The sequence below is a fragment of the Pan troglodytes genome, chromosome 6 (assembly GCF_028858775.2).
Source record: "Pan troglodytes isolate AG18354 chromosome 6, NHGRI_mPanTro3-v2.0_pri, whole genome shotgun sequence".
Lineage (NCBI taxonomy): Eukaryota > Metazoa > Chordata > Mammalia > Primates > Hominidae > Pan > Pan troglodytes.
Genome location: NC_072404.2, coordinates 117,799,841 through 117,820,629, shown reverse-complemented (window position 1 = coordinate 117,820,629; position 20,789 = coordinate 117,799,841). Strand labels below are relative to the sequence as shown.

At 44.4% G+C, this 20,789-nt stretch overlaps 1 protein-coding gene and 1 pseudogene across 2 annotated transcripts in view; one reads left to right on the top strand and one right to left on the bottom strand.

The window, feature by feature from the left end:
- The window catches only part of LOC112209800 (sterile alpha motif domain-containing protein 11-like), a 231,895-nt gene that overhangs the window by 90,150 nt on the left and 120,956 nt on the right, over positions 1-20,789 (bottom strand). The window lies entirely within an intron of this gene.
- Positions 1-20,789, top strand: part of LOC464963 (KN motif and ankyrin repeat domain-containing protein 1-like) — a 146,624-nt pseudogene that overhangs the window by 101,885 nt on the left and 23,950 nt on the right.

The window sequence follows — 20,789 nt, the reverse complement described above, 5'->3', positions numbered from 1 at the left end:
GCTCATTCTCTTCTGTGCATGCGTGATTGATTTGGGCTGTATTTCAGCAATAACTTTTAAAATGAGACAGTGGACATTAGAGAGTAGCATAGTTGGGGTTGCACTTAGAAGCCCATGGCATTTTGGCTGTTTTGAGACAGATTTGGGGTAAAGAGTTGCTGCATCTTGTAGTTGGCACTGAACACTGGAGAAGAGAGCCACTGTATAAACCGCAAGGCCCCTGTTACCATCACATGCCTCCCTAGCACAATGTGCCCTTTATTAAGACAGGCCGTTCCACTACTGAGAATAGTAACCCTTTCCGCTGTCTTCCCCTCACTCTTACGTGCAGCCTGGCTTCTGGCCTCTTAACTCATGCCCAGAGTAGAATTGGCAATACCCAGGAGGGACACTGCACTGGGGATTGTTAGGTCATGCCAGTTAGGATGCAGCTGGAAAGGTGCTGCTGAGTGGGACGTGCAGAGGGGAAGACTGCAGGCTCTGTCTGCCTGAGCTCATCTGGTCTGACACCTGCTGTAATTCGTTTTTCTTCATGCCATGTTAAGAAATTTTGTATCAAGTATAGTCGACAGTTACTCATAGCCTGGAAGCAACTTTGGAAATCAGAGTTCCACTGACCCCCCTCATTTTAAGGGGATGAATCACATCACTGCATTGTACGATTCCAGAGCTCTCTTGCCCATTGCTCATCCATGAACTAGGAAGTGATCATAGTTCCTGTTCTTGTTTTATGAAAACAAAAGTATACCTTCCCCCAGCCTAGGCAGGCCATTCAGGACGACTGCCATGGAGGTGCTCGGGGTGGTTTAGAGCACCGTCTTTGCACAGTGTGTTAGAGAGCACTGTGCCCTGAGAACTTTGGGAGAGCTGCAGAATGAGTGTGCAGAATAATCGGCACTCACCTTTGTCCTCATGTTGTGAGATGGAGATATTTTAACCTGGCCATAATATGCTTTAAAAGTTGGGGGGTGTTTGTCTGCTTTTGCTTTTATTTCCTTCCTGTGCTGGACTGGGACTCCCCCTTATCTAACTAGTACATACCACTCTGCCCAAGCAGTGCACACACACATCCCCTACAGCTCCCTGCTGGCATCTCCTTCATACACTCTTAAGAAGAAGAAACCAGTGTAGAACTCAAGATTTTAGCAGACTTGCTTGGTCTTGAACAAGTATCACAAATACCTTAAACCCTGAGTTCATGGGGGTGGGGGCAGGGTATAGAGGAGGAAGGGTTCTGGATCCTCTCTGGGGGGCCAGGGTTGTGTTCTTCTCCAGACAACAGAGGGTGATCCAGTACCACTAGTAGTGACAATAGAACCCACACATTGTTCTAAGTGACAACACACTGATGCAGGTACTATTATTTTCTCAAACAATTGGAATATAGTCTAATTTGCCGACAGCTGCAAAGCAGCAGAGCCAGGATTCAAACCCAGGCAGTCTGGCCCCAGAGTGCCTGCTTCAAATCACTACATCTCTTCCTCTGTTATACTTATTTATCAGTAGATGCCTAGATGTGGGGCTTTACACTTCAGCAGATACTAAGAGGGCCATGTACCAAGCGCCAAGTACTGAGGAATACAAACATAAATACTGCTTGAGGGCCAGGCGCGGTGGCTCGCGCCTGTAATCCCAGCACTTTGGGAAGCCCGGCTCACGAGGCCAGGAGATCGAGACCATCCTGGCTAACATGGTGAAATGCCGTCTCTACTAAAAATACAAAACATTAGCCGGGCATGGTGGTGGGCGCCTGTAGTCCCAGCTACTCGGGAGGCTGAGGCAGGAGAATGGCATGAACCCGGGAGGCGGAGCTTGCAGTGAGCCGAGATCACGCCACTGCACTCCAGCCTGGGCGACAGAGCGAGACTCCATCTCAAAAAAAAAAAAAAAAAAAAAACTGCTTGACTTCTGCCTCCCCTAGACACTTAGAGTCTGGTAGAGAAACACAGGCATGTGCTTGCTAACTGTAACACAGTTCCGCATATATAGGCAAAGTGACTTAGGAAAAAAGAGGGAAGAAGGGGACCAGTTATTCCCAGGACAGAGCAGTTGAGGGTAAGTAGGGCTTTACAAAAATGAGGTATCTGGGTTGGGCCCTTTAGGACAATGCAGCTGATTTTGACAGATGGGAGAGTGTGGGGAAGGGTGTGCTGGGTAGAGGGGATAGAATGAGCAAAGATAGATAAGCTTGAAAATTTCTCAGTATGTTGAGGTTTGGGGTGGGGAGGAACCTGGGAGGTGCTGGATTGGGGCTAAATTGTTGACATTTCGTGCCACAGAAAAGAACTTTTAGGCTTTCTTATTTAAAGTGGAGCTCCTGGCACATCACTTTGCAAGGATAGTGATTGAGAAGTTGTAGACGTTTCCAGGAATACCTGAAACAAATGTAAAATTTCTCAAATAATATGTAATACAGGAAAGCAAAGCCACCTGCCCCTGAAAACAGGCTGCATATTTGCAGTATGTGTAACAGCAGAGTCTGGGCTGTGCTCCCTAGTGGCAGGCTGACTGCACTCGTGCACCCTAAGGACATTGATGCACAGACGAAGAAAGGAAAGACAGAAATAAAATTTATTTTTAAATAATTTTAATCGTACATAAAAAGAGCTCTCATGTCTTCCTCACCCAGACTCAGATTTCCCAGTGGTTAACATTTTACCATATTTGTTCCATCTGTGTGTGTGTGTGTGTGTGTGTGTGTGTCTGTGTGTAGAAATGCAGTTGTCATGTCTTTTTGGCCTCCTACCATCTGAAAAGTTCTCATTTTTACCTTTTTTTCATGGCCATGATGGTTTTAAAAAGAGAGGCCTGACATTCTGTAGAATGTGTTTCAGGCAGGGTCCAGGCCATGCCTTCTTGGCAGGACAGTGCAAAAGTGATGCTCTGCTCTTCCCCATGCAGATACATGATGTCAACTTTGATCACCTGGTCGAAGTGGTTATTTGTCAGCTTTCTCATCATAGAGTCACCATTTTTTTTTTATGGTTGACATTTCATGCCACAGAAAAGAGCTTTTAGGCTTTATTCTTTAAAATGGAGCTCCTGGCACATCACTTTGCAAGGATAGTAATTGAGAAGTTGTAGACGTTGCCAGGAATATTTTCTGGTGAGATATTCTGAGACCACATCAATATCTTAGTCTTTAGTAGGAAATCTCTACCCACTAGCCTTAGCTAGTGATTCCTACCTGAATCCGCCACTGTTCTAATAGTTGGTCCATGGTGATTTTCTGTTGACATAATTCCTTGTATATATTAGTTGGTATTCCTACATATTTATTATAGCATGATGGACTCACAAGTAGATACCTATTCTCTGGATTGTAACTTGTTACTATCATTAATTATATTATTTTAATGCTCAAATTGTCCTAGATTTGGCTAGTGGGGGTTCAAAAGAGTTTGAATCAAATAGACCCTTGACACTGGCATTAAATAGCCAATCTGATGTGTGCTGACGATTGAGACTAATAACTGGTAGGCGGAGGGTGTTACCTGAGTTCTAGATATGTATTTATCTCAGACAGTATGGGTCACCTGCAACAAGATCTGTTGTAGGCAGGCCAACAGTAACACTCGGGACCCCAGAGGCAAGGCAACCTGAAATTCAGCTTGTCAGAGACCAGCTGGTGGGTGGAAGTTTTGCGTTTTCAGAGTCTATTAAGTTCCCCAGGCCTATCGTCTACCTTTAGCTTTCCCTGTTGGCCAATTCAGGCCCTGGTCAGATGCGGGTGGAGAGGTACACAAAGCTGGAAACAGCGTGCTGCCCACCTTTCTCTCCTGCCTCCAGAGACACTTGCTGGCTGCCAGGGTCGGTGTTGTCTTAGCCTCACAGGCGTTTTCAGTCCTTGCTCTTCCCATCCTAGAGTTTCAAACACAGAGCAAGTCTGTGTTCTGCATCTCAACATGCTAAATCAGAACCTGGATTCCCTAAAATGTTGTCTCCTGTTTCTTCCTGCCCTCACTCATGCCATATCCGTCCTTCCCAGGTTAGATTTCTCATACTTTAATGACCTTCAGAAAAGGAATGCCATCACTTTTCTCTGCGGTGAGTCATCCATTGGTTTAAAGAAAAAATTTTCTTTTTTAATAGCAGAATGAGGTAACAGAGCCCTAGAAGACAAGCCCAGAGACCTGATCCTGGTCTCCAGCTCAGCCCAGAGTAGCTGGAATTTGTCAGGCATTCTCAGTTTCCTCCTAAGTATTAGGGGCAGACAGAGTTAAGGCTACAGGCTGGCTAGCCCAAATGCAGACAGTGTCAAAGTTCTAGTTGTTGAATACCACCAGAACTTACCTTACTATTACCACTTACTATCTAATTGGGTAGATAAAACTCATATGGTGCAAAGGAATTTGTTATACCTAGACAAAAATTCATGGGGACTTGAATAATCCATGGAAACCCTAATGGAGAATTTTAATCTCCAGCATCTAGCCAGAGCAATCTTATTAAAATGCAAATCTGATCATTTCACTCCCTTGTTTAAAACCCTTCAATAGCTTACCAATGCATCTATGATGCAAAAACTTGATCCCCAGGGTCTTGTGGAATTAGGGCTCTGTCTGTCCCCTTTCTGCCTCACTGCAGTCTTTGCAAAGTCCCCTTCCCAGTTCTTAAAAGTGGCAGGTTTTGCATATGCTCTTTCCTCTGCCTAGAATTTCTGCCATCCCTCCACACATCCCCACCACACTGCCCGGTGGACTCCTTAGCTACCGCTCCCTTGAAGAACCCTCCCTACCCGTAGCCTAGGCAGGGTCCCTGCTCTGTTCCAACATAACGCCTGCATTTTACTTTCACAACACTTAATACAGTTGTTATTTATGTGATCACTTGTCTGTCTCCTCCTATACTTCATAAGTTCTACCCAGACAGGCTCTGTGTCTGTTTTGCTTAGCACCTAGCAGTGTTTGGCCTATTGCAGGCACTTAATAAATATTTGCTGAATGAAAGAATACATCCATCTTTCAGTGTAACAACTGCATCTTCCTTAAATCAGCATTCTCTTTACAGAGTGTGGGAACAGGTAGATGTGGAAGATGGAGCTGGTATGGAGAAGGGTAGTGATGGGAGACAGTGGAAGATGTAGGAGTAGTGTGCAGGTTAATGTCTGTTAAAAAAGTCCAGATAAGATTATCTGTGAGAGGAAATCCAAAGATTTGTGGGGAGAAGCCAAAAGGAGTTAGGAAGAGTTAGGAGTACAGGAAGCAAGACCACATTCTAACTTAATCATATAAACAAACCAAGCCTGTAAAATTGCAGTTATGCTACATATGTGTCAACTGACCTGATATTTCTTAGGAACTTCTGGCATATACTTTTGCTTTCTTTAATGTTACAATTTTATTTGCATGAAGTGTTTAGGTAGCTTTTTAAAACAGCTATACTAGCCTGGGCAACATAGTGGGACCCCATCTCTATAAAAAATTTAAAAATCAGCCGGGTTTGGTCACACACATCTGTAGTCTTAGCTACTAGAGAGGCTGAGGCAGGAGGATCTCTTGAGCTGGGGAGTTCAAGGCTGCAGAGAGCTGTGATCGTGCCGCTACACTCCAGCCTGAGTGACAGAGCAAGACCCTGTCTCTAAAAGAATGAATGAATACATACTTACCTACCTACCTACCTGTAACCTGAAGAGGTATTGGTGAATTGCAGTAGGCAGTATAAACTCTGTGAGGAGAAGGATTTCAGGCTTCTTAGAAAAAACCTAGCACTTGGCAGGTGCCCATCATTTGAATGACTGAATGAATGGGTTTTATCTGGGAGGGAAGAGAGCAGGCTTAAAAACAACTCTTTGGTAAATGCAAGAGCAAAAGAAAATCTCATCTGTTACACATTTCCTTTAAACCAGAAGGAGGAACACTCATATTGCTTTTTATTGTGTGTTCTCTAACAAATGGTGTTCCTCACACAAATTTGCTACAGGTAGCGAAGCTGCTGGGTCTCAAAGAGCTTAATGCTAACAGTGTCATCAGGAGATGCCACCTGCTAAACCCGTTCAGAAGGACGCTGTTGTACTTCGCTCTCTTCTTAGAACACTTTCCACTCCTGGAAAAGTTGATGTGCTAACTTAATTACTCTCATACTCTGAGTAATTAGCTTCATGAGAACTGGCCTCTCTTCCTGAGTTCATCCTACTGGTTTGCTTTCCTGCTGACGTGGGATCTTTTTGACTGCTTTGAACAGCAGGATGCTTACACTCTGGGGCTTTTAAATGTGGAAATCTGTGATAATTATGTACTTCTCTAGGACTGACTCAGCTCTTCAAGCAAAATCTTCATGCTTCATGTGAGAGGGGACAATAACATTAATGGGAATTAGCAAAGTTCTTCAGTTTCAACAGTCAGGTGTGGTATCTGGTGAAGAAAAACACATAAATAGTGTGTGAAAGTTGTGGCACAGGGGCGTAATTATTTTTCACAGCACCGTCAGTCAGTAACTGGGCCTAGAGTGTGCAGCAGTGAAATCAGAACAAAGAAGTCAGAGTGTCCTAATTAATAGATAAAGTAATAATATCAAAGTCTCCTCCATTTTAAAGTCCACAGGACACATTATTTCACCCCAGTGCTTTTTGCTCATATTAAAGAATGGCTCATTGTGGTAGAGTATGTAGAAAGTATTGAATGCTTTTCTTTACTCAAAAGTGGCATCTTTTATCACTTGAGCACTTGAGCATAGTGTTATTGGCCCCAGTAGGAAATGAAAGACTTGAAGACTACAGATTTTTTTTTTTTTTTTGAGATGGAGTTTCACTCTTGCCCAGGCTGGAGTGCAATGTCATGATCTTGGCTCACCACAACCTCTGCCTCACAGGCTCAAGCAATTTTCCTGCCTCAGCCTCGCAAGTACCTGGGATTACAGGCATGCACCACCATGCTGGGCTAATTTTGTATTTTTAGTAGAGGTGGGGTTTCTCCATGTTGGTCAGCCTGGTCTCGAACTCCCCACCTCAGGTGATCCACCCGCCTTGGCCTCCCAAAGTGCTGGGATTACAGGCATGAGCCTCCGTGCCCAATGGAAGAATACAGATTATATGGCCAAAATTTCAGTTGCTATCTGTGAATTTTTATTCTTCTCGCTGTCCCCAGCACAGGCTTTCTCAGCCTCAGCGCTACTGACATTATGAGCTAGATAATTCTTTGTTGGGGGAAGGAGGGCCTGTCTTGTGCATGGCAAAATGTGTGCAGCAGCTCTGGCCTCTACACACTAGATTCGGGTAGCACCCCAAGCAGTGACAACGATAAATATCTTCAGGCATTGCCAAATGTCCCTTTGCGGGGGCAAAATCACCTCCACGCCTCGTTTGGTTGGTTTAAAAGAAAAATTACCTCCAGTTGAGAATCACTGCTAGCAGGTTAGTACTCGACTAGTTTCCTGCGATCTAATCTTCTTCCTGGTGAGTACGTTAATTTTTATGTCTTTCAAAACCATGTATTATTTGGACAGCAAGTTTAGTTTCATTAAAAGTTAAAATCATATAGTACTTTATGAATCTAGATGAAATGATTTTTGAAATATCCATAACTCCATTTCACTTTGTTAATGCAGAAGAATTGCAAGCAAATTTCGCACTGTTCTTGAGGCAGTAAATTGGGCCCCTCTCACAGAGCACTAAGTTTTATAGGAGATAAATATATAAATAAGGAGCAGACTTGCCATCAGTTTGTTGATTTCACCTTTTCTCTGAACACATAGGAATTTGGTCTGAACTTGGAGAGTTTTCTCTAATTGATGCCGTTGCATTGGTGTTTGGTTACCCCAAATTGCAGACTGTGCAAACTTAGTTGGGAGCGAGAGGGAGGAAATGGACTCTGTGACCCTTGGTGTCTAGGAGTGAGTTGGCTCAGAGATGATGCCAACCTAAGACAACATGGAGCCCAGTGTTAGTTAGCAGGCCATCCACTTACCTTGAGACACTGGTATAAATTCTGGCAATGCCAGCTGTCATGTAGCTGTTTGCTTCACTTCTGCCTTTAATTACTTTTCTATGCACCCCATCCCCACTAGACTGTGAGCCTTGTGAGAGCAGAGACTTTGTCCATTTTGTTCGGTGTCCCCAGCTCCTAGAACAGTGCATGGTAAATAGTAAGTGAAGATCCACAGAAAACTAGAGAGATAGAGAAAGAGAGACAGAGACAGAAAGTAGATATTAATTCATGTGCCTTTATTATCAATATCAATTATAATGTAAGTCGAATGTGTGAATAAATGTTTTATTTGGTCTGCACTTCCCACTGGGTATTATAACATTTTAACTGGTCCTATTGAATTTAGCCTCTTTCCCTACATCAGTCTCACGCACACACAATTGTCAAGACGATCTTTGTTGATGACTTTTAGCCCCTAGTTTCAGTGGAAAAACTTGCCCTGCTCCAGGATGTGAGATTGGTGGCCTCTCCTGTACTCATCTTCTTCCCCTTGTCTAACCTTGGCATTCCTTCAGCAGCACCAACAGGTTCTGCCCTGGCTCTTCACCTTTTTACTCTTGTCATTTACCTTGTCTTCAGAACTCATCTCTCATTAACTGGGTTCTGTTTTGATCACTAGTTTACATACTTTCATACTGCATTGTGTTTTGGTTTTTTGGAGTGGGGGCGGGGTTGTTGTTTTTTGGGGTTTTTTCAGACAGAGTCTCTCTCTGTTGCCCAGGCTGGAATGCGGTGGTGCAATCTCGGTTCACTGTAGCCTCCGCCTCCCAGGTTCAAGCGATTCTCCTGCCTCAGCCTCCCAAGTAGCTGGGTTTACAGGCATGTGCCACCACACCCAGCTAATTTTTGTATTTTTAGTAGAGACAGGGTTTCACCATGTTAGCCAGGCTGGTCTCGAACTCCTGATCTCAAGTGAACTGCCCACCCTGGCCTCCCAAAGTGCTAGGATTACAGGCAATGAGCCTCCACTCATGGCCTGCATTGTTGATCTATGCCTTTGTCACTGATCTCAATTAGTGTTATGTTAAGGGTGTTTGGTAGTCATCTCTCAGCTAGACTATATCTCATTTTATTTCTTATAAATTTTTCCTCTTACTCCTTCCACTGAATAGGACCATTTTCTGTAGCCAATTAAGCTTTCAATAAATGTTTATATAATGAAGGTAGAGGTGGTGCCAGGAGCAGTCTCCACCACTGGATTTCCAGACATTCAAAAAATTCTTGTAAATACCAGGGACAGCCCTCCAATTCCAGAATATTTAGTTGGAAGCTATTACTCTCAGGATTTCAGTTGCAGATATAGCCAGTGGAATTTTGACTGTGCAAAAGCAGGCATAGTTCTGTTAGTCCAAAAAGGCTTAGTTAAGAGTCTCTTTATAACCCAGGTAGATTTTTTTTTTTTAAACTGCTTTTTTTTTTTGAGATGGAGTCTTGCTCTGTCACCCAGTGTGGAATGCAGTGGCGTGATCTTGACACACTGCAACCTCCACCTCTCTGGTTCAAGCAATTCCCCTGCCTCAGCCTCCTGAATAGCTGGGATTACAGGTGCACACCACCATGCCCAGCTAAATTTTTTGCATTTTTAGTAGAGACCTGGTTTCACCATGTTGGACAGACTGGTCTTGAACTCCTGACCTCAGGCAATCTGCCCACCTTGGCCTCCCAAAGTGCTGGGATTACAGGCGTGAGCTCCTGTGCCCGGCCAAAACTGTTGTTTTTATACTTCCTCTTGATCCTGAATTAATAATTTAAGTTTTATTGTAACGCTTTTCCAGTTAATAATTTAGCATCTTTCTCCTTTTTAAGATCTAGTCTTAATTTTTGAGAGGGGAAGGGGGAAGAACTGTAGTACCTGTTAGAATTCAGTGTAACTCCAAGTAAACAAGACCCAAAACAAACGATAGCTAAAACAAAATGGACCTTTATATCTCTTTCACTTAAAAGTATAGAGGTAGGCTTTTCAGAAATGTTATAGTAGCTCTGATCCACAAAGTCCTTTGAAGCCCAAGTTCCTTCTAGTACATCGTTCCTCCACCCCTAGATATGAACTCATGTTTCAAAGTTACACTAGTGTTCTAGTCATCACATCTGCATTCCAGGCAGCAGGATGGAGGAAGGCACAAAGAAGAACATAGGTGAAAGGATTATTTCTGTGTTTTTTAATGGAGGTTCCTGGGGTATACTACATGACACTTCTGCTTACAGACTTTTATTTGCCCCTATTAGTGTGGAAGGAGGGGATAATGCATACTAAAGAACATCAAGCTGTCTTTGCCATGGCCACCCCCATTCATTCACCTCCCAAGTGAACTTTCTCAGTTTATTGCAGTCAATTCCATTTGCCTTCCAAACAGTGACTTCTTGTAATATATTTTAAGACAAATGCCCAGGCCAGGTATAGTGGCTTATACCTGTAATCCCAGCATGTTGAGAGGCTGAGGTGGGAGGATTGCTTGAGGCCAGGAGTTCAAGACCAGCCTGAGCAAAATAGCAAGACCTCATCTCTATTAAAAATAATTTTAAAAAATTAAAATTAGCCAGGCGTGGTGCTACATACCTACAGTTCCCAGCTACTCAGGAAGCTGAGGTGGGAGGATCACTTGAGCCCAGGAGATAGAGACTATAGTGAGCCATGATCGCACCACTGCACTCCAGCCTGGGCAACAGAGTTGGACCTTGTCTCAAAAAAAAAAAAAAAAAAAAAAAAAAGCAATACCCATGTGTTGTAAAAATTATAAAATATAAAGAATAAAAATCATCTATAATTCCACAACCTAAAGCTAACAACTGAAACAGTATCATGTAAGAAATGTCCTTAACACTAATATTTAACGAACAACTTCTGTCTTCAGAGCATCAAGATGTTTTTCAAAGTTTATTATCTTATACTGTTGGCCAGGCTCAGTGGCTCACAGCTGTAATCCCAGCACTTTGGGAGGCCAAGGCAGGCAGATTACCTGAGGTCAGGAGTTTGAGACCAGCCTGGCCAACATAGTGAAACCCCATCTCTACTAAAAATACAAAAATTAGCTGGGCGTGGTGGCACACGCCTGTAATCCCAGCTCCTCAGGAGGCTGAGGCAGGAGAATCCCTTGAACCAGGGAGGTGGAGGTTGCAGTGAGCCAAGATGGCGCCACTGCACTCTAGCAAGTTTATTATGTTATACTATATATTCAGTTATTTATTCCTTCAATAAACCTTGTCAAACATCTCCTTTCTTCCCAGCATGTTGATAATTGGTGTGTGGTTGGGAGAGGAAGCAATGAAAAAAAAAAAGGTATATTTTTTTTGGGGGGGTGGGGGTGGAGATGAAGTTTTGCTCTTGTTGCCCAGGCTGGAGTGCAATGTGTGTGATCTTGGCTCACTGCAACTTTCACCTCCCAGGTTCAAGCGATTCTCCTGCCTCAGCCTCCCAAGTAGCTGGGATTACAGGTGCCCGCCACTATGCTTGGGTAATTTTTTATATTTTTAGTAGAGATGGGGTTTCACCATGTTGGTCTCGAGCTTCTGACCTTCAAGTGATCCACCCTCCTTGATCTCCCAAAGTGCTGGGATTACAGGCGTGAGCCAGCGTGCTCTCCAAAAAAAATTTTTTTTAATTAAATTTTTTGCTCTCTGGGTGCTTATAGTCTGGTACAAAAGACAAAAAAGTGTTTTGGTCTTGTTAAAGTTGGGAAATAAATCAGGGACTCATAAGTGCCTAATTTATGTTGATGTATGTAAACATACACTAGAAAACAGGATATTAAAAAAATAATGACACCGGGTAGTTTTATTGTAGAATAATTTTTACCATGGACAATTGTTTGTGAAAATGACACCTTGAAAACACATCTTACTTTTTTACTTGCTGGAGAATGAAACTTGAATTACAAGTCCTTTGGGTAGCCTGGTTTGAGCAGTATTAGGAAATAAGCAAGCCTAACTTGGTTAAATTCTAACCTCTCCTGATTCCCAGAAGTCCAAAGTTCATTTGGGGGTAATTTAACGTGATACATGTTTTTTGTGATTTCTACAAGGTGAACTAAAGAAATAACTAAAGATGGACCAGTTAGGTTTTGGTAAAAACTGTGATAAGTTTTGTTGTGTTTTAAATACTGATGTTGAGTCAGTTCATCTTTCCTGCTGAAAATCCTCAAGTGGGAAAAGCAGCTATGTTAGGAAATACATAGAAAAAGTAGGAGTTACACCAAAATATTAACGCTTGCCACTTGATGGTAAGATCTGAGTGCCCTTTTTTTTACGTTCTTTAAATTATCTGTATGTGGCTTTTTTCTTTTGTTTTAATATTTTACAAGCATGTACTACTTTTGTATCTGGAAAAAGGTTTGTTTTTCTTTCATTTTTTAAGAAGAAGCTTTCATCAGTGGCAAAGGCTCAGTTGAAATTAGTGATAAAGGACTTGCCACGTGTCATAAGCCCAGGGCTGAGAAGAGTCAGGCAGTGCTCTGAAACCAGTGAGTGCTGCTGGGATCCTGAGAACCCACAGAGAACAGCGGGGCTGATTGTACCTCTGCACCTCCTCAGGTGACCGAGGGCTGAGCAGGAGGACACAGACTCTTTCATGAAGAAGTGACTAGTATAGGAAAAACAGAGCCTCTCTGTAGAGATGCTTGAAGTGCTAGCTTTATTTAAAAATCAACTGGCAAAACGGGAGTGAAGAACACACATTTTCAGAAGATACCGGTTTCCTGTTTTCATTAAGAAAACAGGGAATGCGGAACAGCTGAGTGTGGTGGGGGTGGTGTCACTGCGGCCGGAGGGAGACTTCATTGGTGAAAACTCAGCCTATGGCATTTGTGCGTGGCCGGCCAAGTTTACACGAATGTTGAAACTTTTCCTTATGGGGTGAGGATCGAGGACGTCTGAGGCTGGGTCCGGGTGAGCTGGGAGCGAGCTGGTGTGCGGTGCAGCGCGGGCTGGCAGGGAGCGCAGCGGGCGCCACCTGGTAGGTGAGCTGCGAGTGGCGTGGGGCGGTCACCGCTGGCCGAATTCCAGGGGGGCCTGGGCGAGGGTGGCCGGCCGGGAAGGCTGTGCGCTGCTTGGCCACTTTACTCCACCGCAGCGACCCCACAGGTCTACAGGAGTCCAGCTTAGACTCGCCGGCTCACACACACATCCCGGGAGGGCCAGATCAGCCTGCCTGACACCCAAGCTGCAGTTTCTCTTTGTTAATGGAATTTCAGACAGTACTGGAAACAGGTCTGGCTGCATATTTTGAGTGATCACCTTCTCCATGTGGAGATGAAAGTTAAAAGGGAAAGAGAGAAGGACAGCTACGTGCTATTAACACGAGCACAAGTTTCCAGGCACAGCACTCCCGACCAGCCCTACCATTCTTAGGCTAGAGCATGACTGCTGCTGGGTACTTCTTTCACATAGAATTCACTTCCCACACGTGTTAGAATCGAACAGCTAGAGCAATTTAATATTGTTTTAAATTGGGACGTAAGGAATATATGTCCTTTTTATTCCTCTGCTTGGCAATCTTATTTTTGTACTTTCTTTCCAACATTTGGGAAGAAAGCGGGCAGATGGAAGCAGAAGTGTTCTTCATAGCATTCACACTGTCGGGTGTAAATGTTCGGCAGTGCTGGGGGTTGGGAGGGCAGACAGCAACCAGGTTTGCTGGAAGTTACTTCAAACTGGACAGCAGTGAAGTGGGTTTGTATACTCAGGAGAGGGCAAGGAGACTGATGGCTTACATTTTCACTCATTGCTTTTGAGTTCTTTCCATAGCTCTAAAAATGCACAGCTTATTAGCGTGGCTCTGGGAAAACAACACATGACCTGATCCTACAATTTAAAAAAATAAAAATGACCTTGCTTTTAAGTTTGAAATGCATAGCCCAGGTCAGCGACAAGGTCTGCGCTTTGAAATGTTCTTGTGTTTCCTCTTTTAAATGTCTGGTTTAGCCTTAAGTAGTATTTACTGAGTGCCACATGATCCAGTGGTTGGAGTATGTAGGTTTTGCCCTTATCTTCATTCTTTGCATCTGTTTGAACTCATGACAATACAAAACAAGGTGTTCCTGGGATAGGGAATGTTTTGTCCAAAAGAAGTCAACACAGAGAAAACTTTTCCTACAGTTAAGACAGGGTTTGGTTTTGTTTTTAAATGAGGAGAGAAACTGAGAAGTGGAAAACACAAAATAGAGTTGAAGTCTTTCTTCTGTGTGCTTCTACTCATGCTGCCAGAGTTAATCACTAAATATCCCATGCCCCAGCTTTCTCAGCCAGGGAGGTGCCAAGGCAAATTGTAAGCCCATGGAGGTAGTCAGGAGCTGAGTGCCCTTGACCTCCATTTAGAAAGGCAGCCCAGTCTGCAAAAGACAGCAGCAGGGACATCTCATCCCAGGCCTCCTGGTTATGCTGCTGACTTTGTCTGTCTGCTACTGACTTTTAGTTTTTTTGTGTGCCTCAGATAACACTTTGAAAAACAGGAATCTTAATGTCTGCTGTCTATATTCCAAGAGACTGTAGATGACCAATGAAATTATCTACTGGACAATGCTTTCATGTCTTTTTTTTTTTTATTTTTTTTTATTTTTTTTTTATTGAGATGGAGTTTTTGCTCTATTGCCCAGGCTAGAATGCAACGGTGTGACCTCGCCTCACTGCAACCTCCACCTCCTGGATTCAAGCAATTCTCCTGCCTCAGCCTCCCAAGTAACTGGGATTACAGGCGCCTGCCACCATGCCCAGCCAATTTTTTATTTTTAGTAGAGACGAGGTTTTACCCCATGTTGGCCAGGCTGGTCTCAAACTCTTGACCTCAGGTGATCCACCCGCCTTGGCCTCCCAAAGTGCTAGGATTACAGGAGTGAGCACCATGCCCAGCCTTTCGTGTCTTTTATAATGAATTCTTTTAAAAATATTTAGTAAGGACTTACTATGTGCTTGTCTCGTTAATCATTATCTCTGAGTACTGATGGACATAAAGATGGAAATAGTAGACATTTTAGACTACAAAAGTGGGGAAAGAGGAGAGTGAGGGTTGAAAAATTACCTATTGAGTACGGTGTTCACTATTTGGGTGATGTGTACACTAGAAGCTCAAAGCTCATCATTACACAATATATCCTTGTAACAAGCCTGCACATGTACTCCCTGAATCTAAGATACAATTTTAAAAAATAATACAATCATTATCTCATTACATTGTTTTTAAGCCTGAGTTAAATATTTGCATCTCCATTTTTACTCAGGGAGAAACTGAAGTTAAGAGAGGTTTATTAACTTGCTTACCCAAGCCGGGCACAGTGGCTCACGCCTGTAATCCCAGCACTTTGGGAGGCCAGGTTGGGTGGATCACCTAAGGTCAGGAGTTCGAGACCAGCCTGCCCAACATAGTGAAACCCTGTCTCTACTAAAAGTGTAAAAATTAGCCAGGCGTGGTGGTGCACCCCTGTAATCCCAGCAACTCAGGAGGCTGAGGTAGGAGAATTGCTTGATCCCAGGAGACGGAGGCTGCAGTGAACCGAGATCATGCCATTGCAGCTCCAGCCTGGGTGACAGAATGACCTGTCTCAAAAAAAAAACAAAACAAACTTGCTTACCCAGCTGTTGTAGATCCAGGTTCAAAATATAGGTGTGTCAACTCTTAAAATCATACCAGCTTGCTGTACTGCAACAAACACAAATATTAGTTTTTACCATTAGGTGTATTGCATGTCATTATAATATTCTTTTCTCCCTTTTCTAGGAAAAGCAGGTGATATTCTCAATGGAGACCAGGACAAGGAACAGAAAGACCCTTACTTTGTGGAGACCCCCTATGGTTATCAACTGGACTTAGATTTCCTCAAATATGTGGATGACATACAGAAGGGAAATACCATCAAAAGACTGAACATCCAGAAGAGGCGGAAGCCGTCCGTGCCATGCCCAGAACCCAGGACCACATCTGGTCAGCAAGGTATATGGACTTCCACTGAATCCCTCTCATCCTCCAACAGTGATGACAACAAGCAGTGCCCCAACTTCCTCATAGCCAGAAGTCAATTTACATCAACTCCAATCTCAAAGCCACCTCCCCCTCTGGAGACCTCACTCCCTTTTCTTACCATCCCAGAAAATCGACAGCTGCCACCTCCCTCACCACAACTCCCAAAGCATAACCTTCATGTCACCAAGACACTGATGGAGACCCGGAGAAGACTGGAACAGGAGAGAGCCACCATGCAGATGACACCGGGTGAGTTCAGAAGGCCCAGGCTGGCCAGTTTTGGAGGCATGGGCTCCACAAGCTCCCTCCCTTCTTTTGTGGGTTCTGGAAACCACAATCCTGCCATGCACCAGCTTCAGAATGGATACCAAGGTAATGGGGATTATGGTAGCTATGCCCCAGCTGCTCCCACCACTTCCTCCATGGGGAGCCCCATCCGCCACAGCCCCCTGAGCTCAGGGATCTCCACCCCAGTGACCAACGTGAGCCCCATGCACCTGCAGCACATCCGCGAGCAGATGGCCATTGCTCTGAAACGCCTGAGGGAGCTGGAGGAGCAGGTGCGAACCATCCCTGTGCTTCAGGTAAAGATCTCTGTCTTACAAGAAGAGAAAAGGCAGTTGGTCTCACAGCTGAAAAACCAAAGGGCTGCATCCCAGAACAATGTCTGTGGTGTGAGGAAGCGGTCCTACAGTGCGGGGAAGGCCTCCCAGCTGGAACAGCTCTCCCGGGCCCGAAGAAGTGGCGGGGAATTATACATTGACTATGAGGAGGAAGAAATGGAGACCGTAGAACAGAGCACGCAGAGGATAAAGGAGTTCCGGTAGCTTACAGCAGACATGCAAGCCCTGGAGCAGAAGATCCAGGACAGCAGCTGTGAGGCCTCCTCAGAGCTCAGGGAGAATGGAGAGTGCCGGTCTGTGGCTGTGGGTGCTGAGGAGAACATGAACGACATCGTCGTGTACCACAGAGGCTCCAGGTCCTGTAAGGATGCAGCTGTAGGGACACTTGTTGAGATGAGAAATTGTGGGGTCAGCATGACAGAGGCCATGCTTGAAGTGATGACTGAAGCTGACAAAGAAATTGAGCTGCAACAGCAGACCATAGAAGCCTTAAAGGAAAAGATCTATCGCCTAGAAGTACAGCTTAGAGAAACCACCCATGACCGGGAGATGACTAAACTAAAACAAGAGCTGCAGGCTGCTGGATTGAGGAAAAAGGTTGACAAAGCCACGATGGCCCAGCCGCTTGTTTTCAGTAAGGTGGTGGAGGCAGTGGTGCAGACCAGAGACCAAATGGTCGGCAGTCACATGGACCCGGTGGACACGTGTGTTGGGACCTCCGTGGAAACAAACAGTGTAGGCATCTCCTGCCAGCCCGAATGTAAGAATAAAGTCGTAGGGCCTGAGCTGCCTATGAATTGGTGGATTGTTAAGGAGAGGGTGGAAATGCATGACCGATGTGCTGGGAGGTCTGTGGAAATGTGTGACAAGAGTGTGAGTGTGGAAGTCAGCGTCTGCGAAACAGGCAGCAACACAGAGGAGTCTGTGAACGACCTCACACTCCTCAAGACAAACTTGAATCTCAAAGAAGTGCGGTCTATCGGTTGTGGAGATTGTTCTGTTGACGTGACCGTCTGCTCTCCAAAGGAGTGCACCTCCCAGGGCGTGAACACTGAGGCTGTTAGCCAGGTGGAAGCTGCCGTCATGGCAGTGCCTCGTACTGCAGACCAGGACATTAGCACGGATTTGGAACAGGTGCACCAGTTCACCAACACCGAGACGGCCACCCTCATAGAGTCCTGCACCAACACTTGTCTAAGCACTTGGGACAAGCAGACCAGCACCCAGACTGTGGAGACACGGACAGTAGCTGTAGGAGAAGGCCGTGTCAAGGACATCAACTCCTCCACCAAGACGCGGTCCATTGGTGTTGGAACGTTGCTTTCTGGCCATTCTGGGTTTGACAGGCCATCAGCTGTAAAGACCAAAGAGTCAGGTGTGGGGCAGATAAATATTAACGACAACTATCTGATTGGTCTCAAAATGAGGACCATAGCTTGTGGGCCACCACAGTTGACTGTGGGGCTGACAGCCAGCAGAAGGAGCGTGGGGGTTGGGGATGACCCTGTAGGGGAATCTCTGGAGAACTCCCAGCCTCAAGCTCCACCTGGAATGATGACCGGCCTGGATCACTACATTGAGTGCATCCAGAAGCTGCTGGCAGAACAGCAGACACTGCTGGCTGAGAACTATAGTGAACTGGCAGAAGCTTTCGGGGAGCCTCACTCACAGATTGGCTCCCTCAACTCTCAGCTCATCAGCACCCTGTCGTCTATCAACTCTGTCATGAAATCTGCAAGCACTGAAGAGCTGAGGAACCCTGACTTCCAGAAAACCAGTCTGGGTAAAATCACAGGTAGGTGGTACCCTGAGGACCTGGGAATGGGGAAGGATGGGGGAAAATGTCTTTCCAGAAGCTAAGGATTATTTTTTAACTGCTGGAACCATTTTTGGAGGAGAAATGGAGAAAGTTTTAGAGTGGTAATCTGTAGAATGAAAACTAAGAATCAAAATCTGTAAGCACCTCTGCTGATTCTTATTATCTGGTAGCCTCACTGGCGTCTGGCTGAGGACTAACGCTGGAAGAAAAGTAAACTGGTGTTGGCTGGCCTAGAGGTTGTCTTCTGGGGCTGCTAGTTTGGTAAGATGCTTTATTCTTTGTCTTTCAGTTATTTACTTGCTCATTATTTATAGAACTGCCTTTAAAAAATCCTACCCTGTTTGTACCCACTATTACCAGTATATTAGCAATTGAAATACTGGCATAAAATGTTTTCAGTTAAAACGTTTATGAGAGGAGAGACTCCATTAATTCATTCTTTAATTCAGCAAATAATTATTGAATTTGAGCCAGGTGCAATGGTACACATCTGTAGTCCCAGCTACTCTAGAGGCTGAGGTGGGAGGATTGCTAGAGCCCAGAAATTTGAGGCCAGCCTGGGCAACATAGTAAGACCTCCATTTCTAAAAAAATACGAAGTAAAAATTATTATTACTTGGATTCCTACTCTGTCTCAAGCTATAGGCTGTGAAGATAGTGTGAACAAAACAGAACAGAGCCCCTGTCCCTGCGGTGCTTACATTCTAGGTAGGGTGCAGGATATAGACAGTAGATCTATAATATGTCAGGAGGTGATAAATACTGTGAAGAAATTAACTCCGGTTATGGGAACAGCGAGTGGTAGTGGTCAGGGTGAGGGCTGTTTGAGATGAGGTGGTCAAACTTGGAGAGAAGGGAGTCTTTTCCCACTCTTTTTTTTTTTTTTTTGAGACAGAGTCGCTCTGTCACCCAGGCTGGAGGGTGGTGGTGCCATCTCGGCTCACTGCAACCTCTGCCTCCCAGGTACAAGCGATTCTTGTGTCTCAACCTCCTGAGTAGCTGGGACTACAGGTGCCCACCACTATGCCCAGCCACTTTTTTGTATTTTAGTAGAGATAGGGTTTCACCACATTGGTCAGGCTGATCTTGAACTCCTGACCTCAGGTGATCTACCCACCTCGGCCTCCCAAAGTGCTGGGATTACAGACATGAGCCACCACACCTGGCCCGATCGGCGCTTACATTTTTGTCTGTCTTATTCTTTCTCGTATTCATTGGGATTCCTGCTCACTCTTCCTTCTTGAAATTGAAGCTAATAATCAGAAAGCCACCCTGGATGATTTTATGGCTTACAGTAATTCGCTGTGAGCCTTACCAACCTGATTTTGCTTGTGACCATGTGCACTGCCTCTCACAGTGTATAACATCATCCTCAGCTTAGGACCACACTGCCTGGCTTCTGTTGCTGGCTCTCCAATTCTCATGAATCAGTGTGACCTGGGAAAGAGTGTGCATTAGATTAACTTTACATGAAAATGTGTAATACAGACTTAAGCCATCCACAGAAATTCCAGTCTTTCTATTAGTGTCTGATGGGGCAATTATTAAAATAGACTGAAATATATTATTTTTATATCTTCCTAGGTTTCCACTTTCAAACCTGAATTATTGTTAGTTTTCAGTATCTGTGCTATAGGACAGTTAGTTTGTTGTGGAAGAAAAAAATGAATATGACAGCTCATGTGTGGGGTTTTTGCCTTTTAGAATCCAAAGAGTCTAATAAACATACAGGGAAGTCATTTTAGAATAAACAGGATTAAAATGATCTGTGGACTCAAACAGAGTCTGCAAGAACTCATGCCATGTCTGCTTTGACATCCTTTTAAAAATCATGATGTCAGATGAAGTCAAAATAAAATTCTTAAATACCTCCAGACACAGATGGCACAGTGGATCATCCATTATAAAAGCATTTTGTTCCCAGCCTTCCTCCCTCCTCCCCAAACTGGGGTTTCTATTTCACATTCTTGCCAAAAATATTCAGCTGTAACACTGAAGTAATTTGCTGACCCTCTGAGCACGGAGACCAGGGAGCAAGTTTAGTCTGGCTGTGTGACAGTGTTTTTTGGTCTATTTCCAGTCACACTGACATGCCACACATCACTGGTTAGATCCAATCCTGCTAACAAACACCTAATTAATCAGCTAAAATACAGAAGACCTACAGCACTTGTGAACAAAACAATAAATATTGTTAACAGCACTTATTTAGTCACAATGGCAGCCCCTCTCAGAGCACACAAGAACAAATTTTAAGTATTTCTGTAATGCACATCATATTTGTGTTTTCACCATTTTGTTTAACGTTCTAATGAGGAATTAATTAGGTTAGGAAATGAACGCAGAGTATTCCACTTTTGTTATCTGGCATTTGTCATGTGGACTGAAAATTAAAGCAACTTGATATAGTAAAGTAGAGATGCTCAACACTTAGAAGCTTTGAGAATCCAGGTGGCTCAGGGTGCACTGTGCAT